We start from the raw sequence: 13,152 nt of genomic DNA on the forward strand, positions 1-13,152 counted from the left end.
AGTGTTTTTTTATCAAGATAAACGATAATATCGCTTATCGTCCCATCCCTAGTTTGCATGCGTACGAGAGAGAGAGAGAGAGAGAGAGAGAGAGAGAGAGAGAGAGAGAGAGAGAGAGGGAGAAAGAGAGAGAGGGGGAGAAAGAGAGAGAGAGGTGATGTGATGTGTTGTTAATGTGAGCTTGAATGGAGATTGAAGATTAACGTGATTCTAATGTCAAATATTTAAACAGGACTTTTCTCCAAATATTCAAAAGATATTCATAATTCAGTCGCCGTTCTGTGTGCATTGAGTTCCAGTCGCTGCCCCATTTACTCATGAACCAAATTAAATGTGACTTGATTTCTGAGTTCTAATTATGACCCGAGCCGGATTGAGATGAATTTCCATTCGTGTGTATTATTCCACAATAATCACCAGCAGCTATTTAGCATTTATATGAAGTCTTTTCATTTCATTTCATGCTACATGGCATACTAAAATCCCCCGGCTTTTACCCCTAATGGAAAATAGCTCCAGTTTCTTCTCCAAAGCAGCTTGGCTGATTTACAAAGTCACCTTGACCCATTTTTTTCTTTTTTTTTTATCAGAATTGAACACAACCAATAAGAAGACAGAAACGCACGGCCCTGCGGAGCTCCCACTAAAAGATGATCACATGAGATTAAAACTAAACGCAGGAGTTGTCCTTCAAAGAAGTTTTAGGGATGTGCAAAGAGTCGAGCGTTGATCTCAAATCAAACATTATTTATACAGCACACTTCAGACAAAATGCATTACGAATGCGAATGCGCTGTATATTAACCATATCGTCGTTGTCGGGTGGAAACCTCGTATGTCCAAGAGCGTTCGTTTTGTATTTATCGTGTTAAAAACGAACAAAACTAGTGAAAACAGCTGATCTACAAGCACACAACGCCTCGCACCGCGAGGCGTTGTGTGCTTGTAGATCGGCTGTTTTCACTACTTTAGTGTGACAGCCTTAGCTGATGAAGCAGGGCTTTACTTACACAAAAAACGTACACATTTGAAACTTGGAGATACGAGGTTTCTGCCCGACAGTGACGATATGAACTAAAGACGCTGATAGAGGGCTCATCTGAGGATTCTGGGCAGGTCATAACAGGTGAACATCTGGCGAAAATGGGTGAACTTTCAGTGAAATTAGGCAAACATTCTGTAAAGATAGCATGTCAGAATGCCCTACATACAAAATATCTGGTTTTGAGGAATAATTACACAAATAAAATGTAGGTCATGATAAAACAAATTAAACCACTATCCTGTTCTGGGTTGAGGATTGATTTCCTTCAGAGCCACTCATGCTACTATACTGTGCTAAGAGCGACTTGATAAAACTGTCCACCAGTTGTGTTGTGTCGTCATTGTAGTGTTGGTTTTGGGTGTTCACCCAAGTCACTGCTTTGGTATTGGGCAGTTGTCTTGAGTGTTTACCGGTATGTATGTGTGTCAGTGTCTCGTGCCCTGTCAAGACGGACACAGGCCGGTACGGTACACTGATGCTTCAGGACAGCCAGTGGAAGACAGAACCCGTTTGAACAAAGAGCTGTGACTGTCTGAGGTACAGCTGGACTCTGCTGAGGCCCGCTGAGAGCTGCTGCTGTGGCTGGCTGGCTATGTGGAGTAGAGGAAGGGGTGTGTGTCTGTGTGTCTGTGTGAGGGGACCCTAGCTGCCATAAACAGCCCGAAGTGTCTGTCTGCAGCAGTCAATAAATACCAATCAGCCTCCAGTCAAAACAGACACACACACACACACGCGCGCGCATGCACTCGTGCACGCGCACGCACGCACGCACACACACACACACACACACACACACACACACACACACACACACACACACACACACACACACACACACACACACACACACAGCCAGTCTCCTGGCACCAGGACTGGGGGGGCCCAGCATGCTTTGTCTGGAAGGATTAGTGTGATCGCTACGGAAGGACAATAAAGTGTCTGTTGTTTGTGCATCTCTTGCAGAGTTGTTGTTTTTGTTGCCATATTAGACATGCAGCGCTTCAGACATGCAAGGTGCGATCAAAATGATGAAACAAAGTCTCATTTCATGTAATGACAGGTGTCGGGCACAACACAATGAAAACAGATTATTTTTAGGTGACGACGGGTATTTTTGGTAGCAAAATGTGCAAATATGTCAAATGTCTCCAAAACACTACAAAATCATGTGAACAAGCGTGTAATCCATCATAAGCTATGACCAACTCTCGGTTTTTGTGCTTAAAGTCTTGAACAAACAGACATATTAACTGAACCACCAAATGACCCACTGATGGAGAGGCTTATATTAGCAGCGTGGTCACAGCTACAAATGTAATCCTCATTATATCATCAATAATAATAATAACAACCATTTGTATATTCTTTGAGACACACACACAGGCTGCCATTTTTTTATTCTGGTGAAAACAACACAACTCTCACCATTGGATTGCGTACATTTGTTGCATTTAATGGTCATAGTGCAACATACCTGTATGGTGAAATACATTGTTGTAGTGCAGGTAATTGCAACTACCACCGATCTTGTGCAAAATGAAGACGGGTCGCTCACATTAGGACATGCAGTATGCGTATCCAGAAGAATAGTTAAAACACGGTTTGAACAAAGTGCTTTACAAATAAATCAAGTCATACAATCAGAGAAGGGGAATACAAAAAAATCCAATAAAATACAGCATGATACGATGCAGACATACACAGTCTGTTCATAAACACTATAGTATTTCATCACTGTTGGGCAGAAACCTTGTATCTCCAAGTTTCAAATGTGTACGTTTTTTCGCAAAGTAAAGCCCTGCTTCATCATACAAGAGTCACACAAAACTAGTGAAAATAGCAGATCTACAAGCACACAACGCCTCGCACCGCGAGGCGTTGTGTGCTTGTAGATCAGCTATTTTCACTATTTGACATCATTTATAAAACGATAAATACAAAATGAACGGTTTTGGACATACATGGTTTCCACCCGACAACAACGATTTGTATTATTCGTTAACCATAACTCCAACATCTCTCTCTCTCTGGACAACCACCAACAGGTCCAGAATGCAGCCGGAACTTCACGGCCTCCCGGGGGGTGATCCGGACGCCGGGCTTCCCGGAGAAGTACCCCAACAACCTGGACTGCACCTTCATGATCTTCGCCCCCAAGATGTTCGAGATCGTGGTGGAGTTCGACAGCTTCGACATGGAGCCCGACACCACGCCGCCGCCGGGCGCTCTGTGCCGCTACGACTGGCTGGAGATCTGGGACGGATTCCCAGCAGGTGAGGACAGCAGGAGGAGGAGGGGAGGAGGGAGGGGGGGGGGGATGCTTTCTGGGGTAATGACTTAAAATAGATCTCTGTCTGACTCAAAGCTATGGGGAGTCAGGGGTTCACTTTAAGTATATCGTCGTTGTCGGGTGGAAACCTCGTATCTCCAAGTTTCAAATGTGTACGTTCTTTCGCAAGTAAAGCCCTGCTTCATCGTACAAGGCCGTCGCACAAAAGTAGTGAAAACAGCAGATCTACAAGCACACAACGCCTCGCGGTGCGAGGCGTTGTGTGCTTGTAGATCGGCTGTTTTCACTAGTTTAAATCATTTTTAAAAGGATGATATATCCAACGACGATATATCCGTTTAGAATGGGAATTGAGTGGGAAGTAAATTGCTGTGTGAGGGATGGTGCTGGGACCTCCTACTGTTTGGTCCATTTTACATTCTTGAGTTAACCACCTTAAGACCCGAGGCCCATTCTACGAATGCCTTCCAAATCAGTAGTTCTCATACTGACAAGAATTTTTGAAAATAGCAGATTGCTTGGTGACGCGGTGTGAGCTTGTATCTGCTATTTTTGAATAGGTGGCGGCAAAAATCTAAAATGACACAGATGCTTTCCCAGTTTTAATGTGTTCACAAGCTCATGTGTTGCAATGCAGTTCATTTGCGAAATTGTAGATCTGCAATTTTTTATAAAAAACTAAAATCCTAACCGGTGCCGACCATCACGGCATAGTGTAGCCGTGAAAAAGAGTGGCTCTCGGGCTTTTCGGCGTTATTTGCACCTTATTACAGCTGTTTTTTTTATTATACAGCATAGAAAAGGAGTCAATGGAGAATAGACACTCCAAGTTGCTTCTGGGCACGTTGCGTCATGATGTAGGCCTATGCGTTTTTTTTTCTTTCACCAGCACCCGTAGCAAGCGTCTGTTTACCTGGTTAAGGCCCATTCCCACTGGGCCAGATAACAGATATCTGGAGATATTTCTCCAGATATTTTTCCATTCAAAGTGGATGGTAGATACAAAAAAAATATATACCACAGATATTTGCCACAGATACTTTTATCTGTGGCAAAACATTTTTTTATCTGTATCTACCATCCACTTTGCATGGAGAAATATCTGGAGAAATATCTCCAGATATCTGTTATCTGGCCCAGTGGGAATGGGCCTTTATCATGGTATAGGCCCATTCCCACTGTGCCAGATAACAGATATCTGGAGATATTTCTCCAGATATTTTTCCATTCAAAGTGGATGGTAGACACAGATAAAAAAAATATCTACGACAGATATTTGCCACAGATACTTTTATCTGTGGCAAATATTTTTTTTATCTTTGTCTACCATCCACTTTGAATGGAAAAATATCTGGAGAAATATCTCCAGATATCTGTTATCTGGCCCAGTGGGAATGGGACTTAACCCTTAACTCGTCTGTGGACGAGCTTGGCTCAGGGAGGCACCTAATTGTGTTAAAGCATTCCCAAAATGCGGAAGCCAGGTTGAAAGTGGTTCAACTAACAAAGAGCATTGGTTACTGAAATCATATAGGCTTACAGCACCCCCCACCACAACATAGTCTAGGTAAAACTATCCTAGCATAGCCCCCCCCCCCCCCCCCCCCCCCCAAAAAAAAAAGAGAAAACGTTGGATATACGTGTTATGTAATAAGAAAATCAAGCTGTATGGTGTTTAAGCAGAATTTTGCATAGCTTTAATCAGCAAAAAATCAAAGTGGCAAGGCCTAAATCGTATACTGCGCCAGTAATCTTTCTACATTCCATCTACATCTAAATAAAATATGCAGAAATACAGTAGATAAAGAGAAGTGATAGAACAGTCCAAGGAAACTGAGGACAAGGAGGAGGAGGAGGCGGTCATGATGAAGGTGATGATAAATAGAATAGGGGAGAAGAACACTCAATGGGAAGACAATGGTATGGTTTCCCCCCCACAGGTGAGCGATGATGGGGGGTGGGGGGGGTGGAGTGATAGAGATAGAGATAGATGCACGTGCACAGAGGTGAAGGACATCAGAAGGATGAAGGAGGAGGAGGAGGAGATGTTGGAACAGCTCCCTCACAGATGGTTGGAGGAAGAGAGGACCGCGGGGGAGCGGAGGCAGAGTAATAGATGTATATACCGTTAACCAGTGGGAGGGAGGGAGGGGGAGGAAACGTATATCACTGTTGTCGGGTGGAAACCTTCTATGTCCAAAAACGTTCGTTTTGTGTTTATCATTTAAAAAACTATTCAAAGTAGTGAAAATAGCCGTTCTACAAGCACACAACGCCTCGCGGTGCGAGGCGTTGTGTGCTTGTAGATCAGCTGTTTTCACTGGTTTCGTGCGACGGTCTTGCATGATGAGGCAGGCCCTTACTTAAAGGACAACTTTTTTTTTTTTTTACAACGTGGGTTCATATTTTAGATTGTAATTAGAGAAAAGAAGAGTGTTAAAATGTTTTCATTTACTGCTTTCTATCGTTTTAGCGATTTTAATGATTTTGATTTCAGTGGTTGGGGGCATGCGTGCAAGTGGCTAAATATGTCTTTTTAGGCACAATAAGCCCATTCCTAAGATGCACCACAATCTTTCATGGGAAGATGTGACTTATGGGGGCTAGTAGTGTTACAGTAAAGAAATCCCCGGCTTATTGTGTCTAAAAAGACGCATGCCCCCACCCACTGAAATCAAGGTAATTAAAATCGCTAAAACTATAGAAAGAAGTAAATGAAAACATTTTAACACTCATCTTTTCTTTTCTCTCATTACAATCTAAAATATGAACCCTTGTTGTAAAAAAAACAAAGTTGCCCTTTAGAGAACTTGGAGAATGGAGAATTGGAGATGCAAGGTTTCTGCACAACAGTGACGATATACAGGATACTGTAGGTAGATGGATAGATGGATGGATGGATGGATGGATGGATGGATGGATGGATGGATGGATGGATGTAAAGGTGAAGAGGGTCAGAAATGGGCATGCAGGAGATGACGGGATGAGGTGTGTGTCCCTACAGGTGTGTGTGTGTGTGTGTGTGTGTGTGGGCGGCAGGGGAGGGGGGGCAGGTGCAGATGTGCGTGGGAGGGAAATAAGACAGATGAAGATTGATGACGAAACGGAGGCGATGTGGGAGAGAGGGGGATCAGGGAGGACGGGAGGGGAGGAAAGTACAGTAGCTGTAGTGGTGGTGGTGGTGGTGATTGTAAAGTGGTTTGCATTTATATAGCGTGATTATCCAAAGTTAATTTTTAAGATAAGATAAGATTAGACCTTCGGGCACCAAAGGCAGCTCAGCACTTGAGATGCAGATTACAAGGCAATAAAAGGTTCTGTTGATACAGCAGGGTAAAAAGGCAGGACACAATCACCAAATACTGTATACACAAATACAAAATATACAATATACAACACTATACGCTCTCAACAGTGCTTGACTAGTCCAGGACAAAGGAAACACAAGAGAACTCACGGTATCGTGTCAGATAGTGACTGTACTGAACTGTTTAATAATGTTAATAGCAAAAAGGAAGTAACCTTTACCATTATTCATTGTATAATCACAATATTACACTTGAGGATATTGTTTACTATTTCTACCACTTCAGTGATGTAAATAGAATTTGCCTTGTTCCAAACCACATCACTATAATGGTAGTAATAACAGTGAAGAACAACCTCTCCTGTAATATTGCTTAACAACCAACCATAACCAACCATTGAGAACAGTACAAGTATAGTCAATACAATTGAAATGTAGAACTGTACAAGTACAGTTAAACACCCTGCCTAAAAGGAACATCCCAAATAAGACCTTTTACAGTCTTTTTTTTTTTACGTTGAAAGCCCTCTGTATTCATGGACTAATACCCTGAGCACTGTTCACAAAGACAAGACAGAATATACCGCAACACTAACACCAAAACATAAGTACATAAATAATGTCCGCAGTACTGTCTGAGAAGCCACACCGTAGAGAATGGGTCCGGAACAACTGCATTAGCCTCACTCCAAAGCCTCATCCAGGAGCTCATTGCTCTCTGTCCGTCTTCAGTCAGATTAAGAGCAGCTAGAAGAGAAGACATTTTCCCGGCGTGGTGTGCCATTGTTCCTTCACAACCCACTTTGAGAACGTCTCTCCCCCCCAGACAGAACCCACCTGCTTTATCCACCTCTCACATCCTCGCTATCCCCTCTCTGGACCGCATTCCCCAGGTTTCCTTTGTTGTTCAATTCTCCGTGACGGCATAAAGATAACGCCTGGAGGAACATACAGTCGACAGGCCTTGTAAAGAGCCCGGGGGGTGGGGGGCAGGGACGTGCTGCCCATTGGGAAAAGCGGGACAACTCCCAAACGGCCGGCTCATTCTCGGCCATTAGGAAATATTAAAAATAAAATGTCGGCCTTCGTTCCATTTTGTACATATTTTCGCAAAGCAAAGCCCTGCTTCATCATACAAGGCCGTCGCACAAAAGTAGTGAAAACAGCAGCGGTGCGAGGCGTTGTGTGCTTGTAGATCGGCTGTTTTCACTCGTTTAAATCATTTTTAAAATGATAAATACAAAACAAACGGTTTTGGACGTGCAAGGTTTCCACCCGACAACAACGAAATATAACTCATGTAATTGGCCCACTGGCTTGTCATGATCTGAAATGGCAAATCTTGGAGTATAGCAGCGCTATAGAGAGAGATCTCTCTCTATAGTGCGCAATGAGGGCCTCTCCAACTATTCTTCCCGGGCTGAATCAGGGGCCCAGCATGTCCCTGGTGGGGGGGGGGTCTGCAGCAGGCTATACCCCCTGCTGTGCTCACTGCCTTGTGTGTGACGCTGCCAGGCCCCCCACCTCCCCCTCTGACCCAGCGCCGCTGCCAGGGAGGAGACTGGCATGCGAACACAAGAAACTCGCAGAGATTGGCACAGGTATATACAGCCAGCGGAGACCCAAACAATAACAGTCACTTTAAAGCCATGCCAGCATATATAACATGCCAGCGTTCTCCTGCCGAAAGATGTGTGTGTGTGTGTGTCGTGCGCTCGCGCATGCGCTCATTCACATGCACGAGCTTCATTGATTTTATTTTTCGTATGAATCCACGTGTCTTTCATGTTTGTGTTTGTTCGCGCCCGTTTCTTTCTTTCCGCTATACGAGCACATGTTGTACGTGTGCATCGTCACTGTCGGGCAGAAACCTTGCATCTCCAAGTTTCAAATTTGTAAATTATTTCGCAAAGCAAAGCCCTGCTTCATCATATGGCCATTGCACAAAAGTAGTGAAAACAGCCGATCTACAAGCACACAACGCCTCGCAGCGCGAGGCGTTGTGTGCTTGTAGATCGTCTGTTTTCACTAGTTTAAATCGTTTTAAAAATGATAAATACAAAACAAACGATTTTGGACATACAAGGTTTCCACCCGACAACGACGACATGCTTTAGGTGTGTACATGTGCACATTTGAATTCCCGGAGAGTGTGCATGGTGCATGCACACATGCCTGCGTGCACGTGTGTGTGATGATGGTTTGAACGCGAGCCAAAAGCCTCATCTTCGCTGAGGGAACATGTGTGTCAACCCAGATAACAGAGTGTCTCTGTCCTGAAGGAGGAGCAGCAGCAGACGCACGTTCCACAGCCGTAACACCAGGGCTCCCGGGCGCAGTGTAGCAAGCATCGCACACATGTGCTCGCTCGCCCCGCTCGGAGGATTTGACACGATCATACATGGACGCAGAATGCCAAAGCACAGACACATTCGCTGCATCTCGAAGCAGCATCCTGGGCTACAGTGTTTTCTGTCAGGTCCATTATTTATTCGGCATTTTGAGCCACCGACCATGTGATGAAATTTAGCCTCTCAGACCCAAAACTTTAAAATATCTTGTTCAATATTGTCGTTCAATTCAATGCTGTATTGATGTGGTACCATAGGAGAGATAACAGGCAAACACACTTTGACACAATCATACATGGGCGCAGAATGCCAAAGCACAGACAAATATCGTCGTTGTCGGGTGAAAACCTTGTATGTCCAAAACCGTTCGTTTTGGATTTATCATTTAAAAAATGATTTTAACTAGTGAAAACAGCCGATCTACAAGCACACAACGCCTCGCACCGCGAGGCGTTGTGTGCTTGTAGATCTGCTGTTTTCACTACTTTTGTGCGACGGCCTTGTATGATGAAGCAGGGCTTTACTTTGTGAAAGAACGTACACATTTGAAACTTGGAGATACGAGGTTTCCACCCGACAACGACGATATGTTGCACCTCAAAGCTCCTTGCCGTCATGGCGGAAAATGTTGTCCAGCCTGCTGTCGCAGTCGCCGGCGTCAAGCTATTTTTCAACGAGAGCACCGGCTGACTGCCTCGAAATGGGAAAAGAAATGTGAGCGCAAATAAAGATTTCGCTCCGTTGCATTCGAAAATGGGAAAGAGAGATCCCACAGGATGGTGAGACAATGCGGAAGATGATGAGATTCTGGTATGTGGGCATTTCATTCCATTGTTTCTCGAGATTATACGGTTCTTCTCGGCTCTGCCAGACACGCTGACACAAAGGCGTGAATGTACCTGTACCTGCCTGCCGTGTCATCTTTATTCATGTCTCCAGGTGTCGCATCACATCTGATAGGTGATAGATTGGAGCGGTGCGCCTCGTTAGTCTGAAGCAGACAAACGGAGAGGGATCCGGTGATTCTCAGAGTTAATTTAGACGCTTTAGTCCTCCTCCTCCTTTCAGTCCAAGGACCCCTTAGTTGAGACAGAGATGAAGCAGGGACCCCCACACCCCATAGATACCATATAGTGTCGTCTTTTGACAGCACAATCATCAGTGTAAATGGATTCATGTCAAGTTGTGTTTTCAGATATTTAACCACTTGAACCGTCAATACTTAAAACTTTCACTCTGTACTTAGTCTGCTCTTTTCCCCCTCTACACCATAGCTCTTTGCCGAATATAGCCGATCTACAAGCTCACAACGCACCGCGCTGCGAGGCGCTGTGAGCTTGTAGATCTGCTATTTTTGGCTAAAGTTCTCCCAATGGACGCTAGGGTTCAGGTGGTTAATATAAAAAAAGAAGAACAACATTTCTATCACACAAAGATTTGGAGGACCCCCTGTAGTAACTCTGAGGACCCCCTGGGGGTCGCGGACCCCCTGTTGAAGACCCCTGTCCTACAATATACTTCGTCAAACGATGAATTTGCGAAAATGCCCCAAAAATAGGCACAGGTGGGGGTTGAAGGAGGTTAAAACAGGAGCTGTTTTCCAGTCAACTATTAGCCACAAAAAAGGAAAACACCTGAGGGGGCAAAACTACATTCAGGAAACAAAAGGGAACGGTCAGCGTGTTTGCTGGCTTATGGGCCATGAAATTGACCTCTCTCCCTTCCTCCCCACTCTCCCTATTCTGTCACTCTCTCCTTACATTATCTCTTTCCCACTCCATCCCTATATATATCCTCACTTTCCTCCTTTGTCCCGCTCCTCCTCATACACTCCTCCAATCTCCGTCCTTCTGTGTCCCATCTGTCCCCTCCCCCAGTTGGTCCCCACATCGGCAGGTACTGTGGACAGACGTCGCCGGGCCGCGTGGTCTCCTACACGGGCATCCTGTCCATGACCATCACCACGGACAACGCCATCGCCAAGGAGGGCTTCTCCGCTAACTACACCGTCCGGGAGAGGATCCTTCCCCTGGGACACTCCGACGAGGGTGAGTCCCCCCAGTGTGACCATGGGTGCAGACATAGTATGTCGTCATTGTTGTCGGGTGGAAACCTTGTATGTCCAAAACCTTCCTTTTTTTATTGGGTCCTATTTGAAAAACTATTTAAAATAGTGAAAATAGACGATCTGCAAGCACACAACGCCTCGCATCGCGAGGCGTTGTGTGCTTGTAGATCGGCTATTTTCACTACATTTGTGCGACACTCTTGTATGATGAAGTAGGGCTTTAATTTACAAAAAAAAACATACACTTTTGAAACTTGGAGATACAACATTTCTGCCCGACAGCGACGATCTAAGAGACATAGTGCGATCAGATACATTCTGATCAGATTAGAGTAGAGCAGAATGTTGTCCACATGTGCCTTTACTGTGAATTACAACGAAAACGATACAATGCAAGCACATAACGTATAGATAGAGTCATCCGTTTGGAGTGAGACAACCGTGTCTTTCATTTTATTATGGATTGTAAACGGATTTGAACGTCTCCGGGGTCATACGACGGGGTCATAAAACATGCTCTGTTGTGTGTGTGGATGTGACATAAAGCCGTGAAGCTGTGCTTCTGCTTCTGCTCCTTCAGAAGCCATTTAGCGTGACCTACTTTTTTACAAACTCATGACCCACTGGCCCACAATGTGCAGCCAAACAAACGCAGCGGGCGCATTTCACACATTATTATTATTAGCTTAAAGAGGTTATCTTTAACGCTGCGGTTATGGTACGGAGTCCTCTTTGTGCCGTTCCTTTTATGAATGCATCATGTGAGAACTCTCCCCTCTAGTGAATTCAGTTATGTAAGGTCATAACGGGGCTGGTTCACGGCAGCGACCCGGACCCGTTGACCCCTTGTTTAGGAATGTGTGTGTGCGTGTGCGTGCGTGCGCACAGCTTTTCTCCATAGGGGTGAAAGTAGGACCGATGTGAGGTAAAGCTCTTACTATCCTAGATGGCACGATAAAATACACATTTTATCGTGTTCTACATTGCTGCTGACACTGTATCTTTATAATTGTAAAATGAGTTGGTCGAATCACGCAATCTGATTGGTTGATAGGTGGTATAATTACTAACCATAGTAACCATATACCATGGATAATAAAAACCGTTGGGCTGGTAGCTGTAGGTCAAGGTGAAATATAGGCACCGACATTTAAGGTGAACTTTGATCTCCGCGGAGGCTTAACTGCGGTGGAGTGTCTCTGAGGAACAGACCAGTCCACCTTAAGAGGATGACACGCAGAGCTGCGGAAAGAGGAGACTTTGAACCTTGGGCCGTCGATGACGGAGAAAAGGTGTCGTTGAAAATGTTCAAACACAAGTACAGGAGTCAGAGCTGCATATTAGTGTACAATCTAGGGATGGGACCATAAGCGATATTATCGTTTATCGTGATAAAAAACACTCACGATAATCATATCGTGGAGATTTAATTGATATTGTGATATCGTCCTCCGTCATGCACTGGGATCAATTCACCTTTTACTTGCCGAGCTGCATACCCGGTACCACTTAACTCATTTAATGCCAGCCTATCACCACTAGAGGGCGCCCAGTGACCAGAGAATAATAGAGATATGCTGGTAATGCATGCCCAAGCCCTGGAGCCATGACTTGCCAGAACACTTTCCTTTGTGCATGTACAGAAAGAGGATGAAGTTAGCTTGAAGTTAGCTATTGGCTACCAAGCATTTTAGATTTAGATTTTCGTCAACTTAGCCATGATTAAACCTTGCACACCTCATGCATGGGAGAAAAAACAGAGAAAATGAGCTCTAAAGATCCTGGATTGCATTGGAGTGGATGGTAAATATCAGCAAATATCGGCAAATATCGTCCTCTGTAAACAGAGGACACATTTTTTTTTTATTTTTTTATTTTTTTAATTAAAAAGCCGAACTAGTTCGGGATCGGCACCCTGGGATGCGATAATAAAGCCGAACTAGTTCGGGATAGGCACTCAATGAGTTAAATCCTCTATAATAGCCGATCTACAAGCTCACAACGTGTCGCAACACGGACAGGGAGAGATGGACTGGCAGTGACGCACAGCAAAGGTCATCGGGATTCAAACTCGCAACACGCTGTCAGGCC

General features: G+C 44.6%; 1 pseudogene across 1 annotated transcript in view; it reads left to right on the forward strand.

Annotated features, from left to right (window-relative positions):
* LOC308286037 (neuropilin-1a-like) overlaps positions 1–13,152 on the forward strand; it is a 104,395-nt pseudogene that overhangs the window by 45,148 nt on the left and 46,095 nt on the right. The window contains exons 4-5 of the transcript XR_013963343.1: positions 3,091–3,318; positions 10,871–11,041. The product of XR_013963343.1 is annotated as a neuropilin-1a-like (transcript). The remainder of the gene's footprint in view (positions 1–3,090; positions 3,319–10,870; positions 11,042–13,152) is intronic.

This window comes from Nannobrachium achirus (genome assembly GCF_963921795.1).
Source record: "Nannobrachium achirus genome assembly, chromosome: 5".
Taxonomy (NCBI): domain Eukaryota; kingdom Metazoa; phylum Chordata; class Actinopteri; order Myctophiformes; family Myctophidae; genus Nannobrachium; species Nannobrachium achirus.